The following is a 7,399-nucleotide window of genomic DNA, read 5'->3' on the forward strand; positions in this document are numbered from 1 at the left end:
TTTTTGTGTGGATGTGTTGTGCATGTGCTTGTGCGTAGTACACTGAATAGAACAAAAGAAAACTATTATGGGTACCCTCTAAATGTTTGTCCTATTGCTTATGATAATTAACCCAAATTTCCCTCTTGTTTTTGCACATGTTGGATTCAGGGGAAAATGTGTATAAAAAGGTGTGATTTCAAAAGTTCAACTGTAACGAACATCGAAGTTCAAACCAAAAAATGTAAATAGAAAAAATCCTGGAATTCAAAGAATAAAAACTATGGAGTTTCATGAAAAAACATTAATATCACGTGAAGTTCATGTTTCAGAAATTTCAAAGTTCACGTGTACCACGTACAGAAGAAAAATGATCAAATGAAAAAATAGACCGCCTAGGCCATTTCATCGAAAAGCAAAAAAAGCATAAAATGTCACGACAAAATCCTATAAGAGGTTCAAATTTAAAAACTGAAGCAGGTCAACTTTAAAAAAAATGAAGTTTTTAATATCTAAAAGACAAATTTGAAAGTTCAAAAAATTTGAGCAAGAAGTTAAAAAAAGTAGTTCAAAAATCTTTATAACGGATTTTCCCCGTTTGTAAAAAAATCAGAGAAGTTCAAATTAAAAAGAGGAGCATTTTAAAAAGATCGTATAAAAATGATTTCCCCCATCTATTATATAATTAAGACAGAAGTCAAACAAGCCATCACGCTAATCCACATAGGCTAATTAATCAACACCATTAATATTAGATAACAACGGCTGGGATTTAAAAGACACAAAGTTACGTATAACTTTTGTGAGGTACAAATAATAATAGACATGTCACGCCTGCATATATCTTTTCATCAAAAGACCTCCGGGAGAACCACAAAGAAATAAGACACCAAGACACAATTAACCATATATAAAACGTCACCTGCATCCAGATCAAGCAAAAGAACTCTAGACGTGTTGAGCATGGACTCAACGTGCACCCGCTTCCAAATCTCCAACGCAACCAAAAGAAGTCCAGACGTGTTGAGCATGGACTCAACATGGACTCAACAAAAAATACTCCAAAAGTATTTGGCCAGCTCAAGCACGCATAAAAAGACCAGCCGGACACAACCAGCACACACATACTCTGCCATGACATGCATACATAAAAAGACAAAAATACACCCAGCCGGACACATCCCAAAATCGAAGCCAGCCCAATCTTCTCCTTGACCAATCGAAGTCTACTGATTCTACGACACAGCAGAATCGGTGAAAACTGCAACATGCTAGACATCTCGATTCTTGACGGACAACCACCCTTTTGAGTTGCCTCTCACCTGAATCATAAAGGTGCACAGTCACTATTCTGCATACAATCTTCATAGGTAATTATTAATTGGTTAACAATTTCCTGATCTTCTTACAACAAAACCACTATGGCATACAAAAAGCTTAGCTACTTAATAACAGGAAGACAAAATCCTATAGCCAACGAGCTTATGAGCCTCGATATGATCTTCATATATGAGAAGGTTAATTCTTTGCATATTTAATTGTAGATTGTTCTATTAAAACAACAATTAACAAGTATTTTTTTACATGGTCAAACAATTCATGCTACTATTTGGAAGAATTTGATAGACACAAATAGATCAAAGATAAATAAGAAATCTATTTTTGCATATAAGAACTTAGAAGTTGTGGAATCGATGAAGTATCACGCAGTGAGCAGTAAAAAATTTAATTGGACATCCACCATTTCGGTTAGCATTAACCTTTTCTGCCTGTACTCTTTAGGGATGATAAAATCAGAGTTATGCTATGGGAAGTTCACATATAATTAAAAAGGATGTGATCAGTAACAAAATTGTCCTTATTGTACCCTCAACAGTAGTGCAGAAGTTCAAAGGTAAGTCCAGTAATTTTACAAGCTTTTCTTTTGTTTACAAAAATATATCTAATAGATTGGTCATTATTTAAAGAGGGTTGCGCCTAAAGTCAAGAAGTGCTGCAAGAATACATACAAATTTGCAAACGTAAATTATATTGGACTAACAATTTTCTAACAGTTCTACGGCAGGAACACTATGGCCTACAGGAAGCTTACATACTTTATAACAAGAGGACAAAACTTGGGCATTCAATTGAAAGTAATGAGAATGTGATAATCAATCTTACAAATATTGAGCTTATGATCCTTGGTATGATCTTGATGGATGAAAAGCTTTAGGAATTACATATTTAATTACAAATTGTCCTATCATTTTAAAGAAGACTGGCTAAGTATATTCTTGATTGTTTTGACAGGGCCAAGCAATTCATGCTACCATGTGGAAGAATTAGATCAAACAAGAAAGAACTCGCAACCTTCATATTTCAGCCAGATTGAAATTCTAATGCAAACCCATTCCTAAATTCGGACTTCTAACACCGCGTTTAACATTACCATCTTATGCCCTTTAGGGGTCATGAAATTAGAGTTACTTTTATGGGGAAAGTGTGCTTATTTTATGAATGAGGATTAATCGACAACCAAAGTGTTGTTATTGTGACATCAATAGTCGTTCAAAAGTTAAACGGCAAGTCCAATAATGCCACAAGCTCATTTTTTTCACAACAAAAAGAACTCTAATAGATTTCTCACATCAAATAGGGTGGTGCCTAAAGTCAACCAGTGCCACACGAATATATACAGATCCATATATACATTAAACTCGGGAAGTTCTTCACAGGTGTGGAACGTTATCTATTACGTATTATTGATCAACTAATGAATCATAACTCATGTCTATTCATGAAATAATTATTATACTTCTCACTCCATATGTGCAGGCACTCAACACAAGAAATTTTACCAAAAATGATTGAGATAAATACAAGTATGGATGGAGCACTATAAAAAATTTACATTAAAAGAACTTACTAGAATGAGGTGCGGAAGGTAGACAAATCAGGTAATGCATGAGACTTCTTTATGATATCGCCGCTTTTGAAGGAAAACAAGACTATAAGACCTACAAAGATGATCGAGACATATTAGTTATAATACAACCACATTTGAGTTATTTATGTCTCTCAATTTATTCAGAATCCTTTAAAGATTTTGTGTTCTCTTTTTAGGATTTTGTGGTCACATCAATAGCTGCAATAGAGATGTTATGAGAAATATCAAGTGATGGTATATGCCGTCTGATGATAAGGAAACTGACAAGTACAATGGTACATATCCAGAAATTGTAACACCTCCGTGTTCATATTATACTAATTTGAACATGATCGTTCCTATTATCCTACTCTACACTAATAACAATGGTATGGTAGGTATCGTATTCGACTCCAAATTAGTGACTGTATAGTTACTACAAGTTGCCTTTGTTTGACTGGGACACCCAAAAATTGCTTAATAAATCTGTGTCGAACTTGCTGAATCCATGGATGGGAAATATGAAGAAGCATCAAAGATTATACAACAATTGTGTTGACACAGACTTATCTTTCAATTCAAGCTCAACGACAGTGATCTCACCTTCAGCACACAAAACTATGTACTAAAAAAACATTTTCTGCCTGATGATAGGCTTGAGAAGCGGTACATGAACGAACGACAAATCTGATGAGTTATGGATGCATTTAATTCATCTTACATATGCTGCATATGATTTGATGGACGATTAAGTGGATGCCCTGTTAAAATATGAAGCAAAGGAGAACATGCAGGATAAAAGGGTAATTGCTTTCTTTAGTAACATACTTTAAGATTTTTATAGAAGTGTATAATTTTCCAAACATATTTTTATTTTATAATTACAATGAAGATTCACTTAGGAAGAAGTTACATCATCTGGTGCGTGTTAAAGAAGAAGCACACCATACTATTGGTACAAGGAATGATGACAACCAGGAAGAAAAAAATATCTGTGCCACTGAACACTTCAATGACAAAAGAAAAAGACGAAGATCTATAATATGCAAGAACAAGAAATATTTTTAAGGGGGGAAAGTATATATGCCCAGACAAGTGTGATAGAAAGAAAACAAAAATAAATATGCAAGACAAGAAACATATTGAAGGTGAAAAAAGACGGTGCTTGAATAGAAGACTTGGAGTCAGATGCCTGCAGTGGCAAAAGAAAATGTATTGCTACTATAGCCATAAAGAGAGCGCAAAAATGCCCAAAAATGTTGATGGGCTCAAGACACAGAGTGTTAAATGTAAAATGCCAGGTGGCCAGTTGGAAGATAAATAGCCGAAACAGGACCTAGGACTAGGAGAATAAGGAGGTTGTCCAAATTCTAATTATTCGAAATTCATTTAAACATGCAGTTTGGTGAATTCTATGTTTTTGGCAACAACTCTTCTATCTTATGTCCTTTTCAGTTCAAGAGAACCATGAGAATAACCCCGATATTTTACCATTGCCTACAACACATGCGAAAAATCCATTGTATGCCAATTAAAACATATGAACCAAATATCAGCCAATACATTCAAACCTTCTTCCTTTGTCTTAAATACACATATAACTAATATAACAAACCAATATATATATATATATATTGTAACAGAAAATGAAAATAATATAATTTTTAGTCCAACTAGAGTCGAGAAACATACATGTCAAAGGATCAGCCGTTGTTAATGAAGGAATGGTGCAAAGTTGTATGTAGCACATAAAATTTACAATGGTAGTGGTCCTACAGCACCAACAATGAGGAAACACACAACTTGCCTACATCTACAACCACATTTCTGTCTTAGCAACCATAAATTTCAATTGATAAATTTAAGCCTTCTTGGTTTGACTTAATGTATGCATGGTAACAATTTCGACTAGGAAGGATGCAAAGCAATAACCCTTACATTGGCAGAGGCATGCCAGCACCTACAGTGAGGAAGGCAGCAACTCCTATTTCTCCCTCAATTGCCCGCCGGACTCACGAGGTCGGCGAGGATCTGCACCCTGGACACCGCGAAGAACGTGATGGGAGAAGTAGAGCGGGATAGCTTGGGCCTTGGGGTTAGATTCGTGACGGCTAGAAGCGACATCGGCCGACAGCTAATCGGAAGAGGTGGTGCATGTGGAGGGGAGCCTGGTCCTGGTGGGGATCGACTGAGATGCAGCCTCGCTGCTGGATGGCGCATGAATCACGGCCCGAGCGCGTGTCACGGCGCCAATGAGACCTAGCCATCAATGGAGCTATGGTGATGCACTGGTAGACCACTCCGATTTGGTACAGCCGCTGCTGCCTCGATCTGTTTTACTCTCTCACTCTTTTTTGTTTTAGGGATGTCTCACTCTTAGGCGGTGGAGGAGAGAAAGGGTATGTTTTGACGAAGAGGTGTGCACGTGCTGTGATGGGTAGCAGGTTGACCCATGGTCAGCCGGTTGTGATCAAACATGAGGTGATGTTTTCTACTCCTCTCCCAACATTGCTAAATGTATGTCTTTTATAGATCAAAATAACGACTACATACGTACTCTAAAAAAAATTAAGAACTACATACAAATGAATATAGACATATTTTAAAGTGTAGATCCACTCATTTTGCTCTGTATGTAGTTCACATTGAAACCTCGAAAAAGACTTATATTTAAAAACAAAGAGAGTATACTTATGTTCTTTATAGTTAAAAACGTCTTATATTGGTGTATAGAGATATTATTTTCAGAGAAGATGTACAGATAGATACCTCGCAAAAAAGAAGATGTACAGATAGATACTTCGCAAAAAAGAAGATGTACAGATAGATGCCTTAATAAAAGAAAAAATGTACAGATGGAAAGAACGTTAACCAGTTAGGCAGTTGTGAATTGCGAGTTAGTGAAAACAATTTTAAGATTTTGCATCCTTTCATTGCAACATATGTATATTTAGTACTCTTTTCATGTCAAAATAAGTGAAAGTTGTATTAAATAACTGCTCCCTTCCAGTCTGGATCCAACTACACCACCATAGAGACATAGTATTTTAGTGAATTATAATAAATATCTTTAGTTGTAATTTTATAGTTATTTTTAAGATAATTAAAAATTGGTTAGTTTGTTTATATAACCCCCCCCCCTCCCCCAAAAAAAAAGAAAGGAGAGTACTATCTTTTTCATGCTAATAGTGGAAAATGGCCCAAACAGTTGTAGTAAATCGCATCGAAAAATATCATGTCCCGATTTGAAAAAAATACTCAATACCGAAAGACTTTTGTGCTACAAAATCATCACATCTTTTATGGATATAGTTGAGAGAAAAGCTAAAACGTTTATGTTCGCATCACAATATACTCATTAGCTTTGGACAAAATGAAAAACCTACACCACTTATTAGACCTAAGTATATTAGTTCTAGACAATAAATAAGATGTGTGTAGCTAATTTCGAGGAAGATGCTTTATTACAAGAAATATAATCGGAGATAAAAATGTACACTCTTATTTTTAGTAGGACAATATTATAATGAGTATATTAGTTTCAAAGTGAAACCCAATTCACAATAGTTATTTTCGTAAGATCGAATCATATTGTTGTACAATCAATAGGACAATTCATGCCATGAAGAATACAAGATTTGAAGCCCGAAACAGTACAATAATTGTTTAAGTGTATATATCGGCTAAAGGTAGTTGTCGAATGGAAGAGCGGCTAAGACAGAGCTAAATGAGGCAATTAATATGAAGATGAATTTTCATATACAATGTAAGTGATTTTCATTATTTGCCAAATGGCTCACAATAAATCAAATCAAAACAAATTACAAAAATATGATAATTTAGAAAAAACAATATCAGTGTACAAATAAGTAATAAATCTAGCCGCGCAAATGCGTGGGCCACACTGCTAGTTCTATAAAAACTAGGAGTTCAAATTAAAATAACAGGGCGGTGTCATTGTTTATATAAAAAAGCATTTTCCTCGTTAATAACCAATAAATCTAAGAAGTTCAAAACATTAAAAATGGTGAAGTTTGATGTCTATAAAAAATTCAGAATTTTCATATTATTAAAAAATAAAACCAAGAAGTTCAAAATTTTAAAACACAGATGTTCAAAAAACTCGATTTTCCGCGTTACTAAAGAATAAAACTAAGAAGTTCGAATTAAAATAGGAGAGAAGTTCAAGTACTACAAGGAATGCATTTCGGGTGAGAATAAAAGTATAGAAAAAATAAAAGCTTAAAAGGTTTGTTGAAGGAAGTTTAAGTGCTATGTCCGGAGATGTTCAAAAATTCTTGTGAGAGAGGTTCACCTTGTATTTCCATATTCGATTTTTTTCTGTATAAAAATCGAATACAATTCTTTACTCAAAAAATATGAAAAGGTGAAGTTCAAATTGAAGTAACATAGAAGTTCGGAGTTTATTAAAACCTAGGATTCACATGTTCAAAAAATAAAAACACAACGCCCTTTTTTGCATTCTTAAAAACAACTCATAGATGAAAAAAA

At 34.6% G+C, this 7,399-nt stretch overlaps 1 long non-coding RNA gene across 1 annotated transcript; it reads right to left on the reverse strand.

Annotated features, from left to right (window-relative positions):
* Nucleotides 1-816: 816 nt before the first annotated feature.
* Nucleotides 817-5,244, reverse strand: LOC123082023 (uncharacterized). The gene is made up of 3 exons (XR_006438914.1): nucleotides 4,826-5,244; nucleotides 2,888-2,978; nucleotides 817-1,301 (listed from the first exon to the last, which is right to left on the reverse strand). It is a non-coding gene; the product is annotated as an uncharacterized lncRNA (long non-coding RNA).
* Between the last annotated feature and the right edge of the window lie 2,155 nt (nucleotides 5,245-7,399).

The sequence above is a fragment of the Triticum aestivum genome, chromosome 4A (assembly GCF_018294505.1).
Source record: "Triticum aestivum cultivar Chinese Spring chromosome 4A, IWGSC CS RefSeq v2.1, whole genome shotgun sequence".
In the NCBI taxonomy this organism is placed as follows: domain Eukaryota; kingdom Viridiplantae; phylum Streptophyta; class Magnoliopsida; order Poales; family Poaceae; genus Triticum; species Triticum aestivum.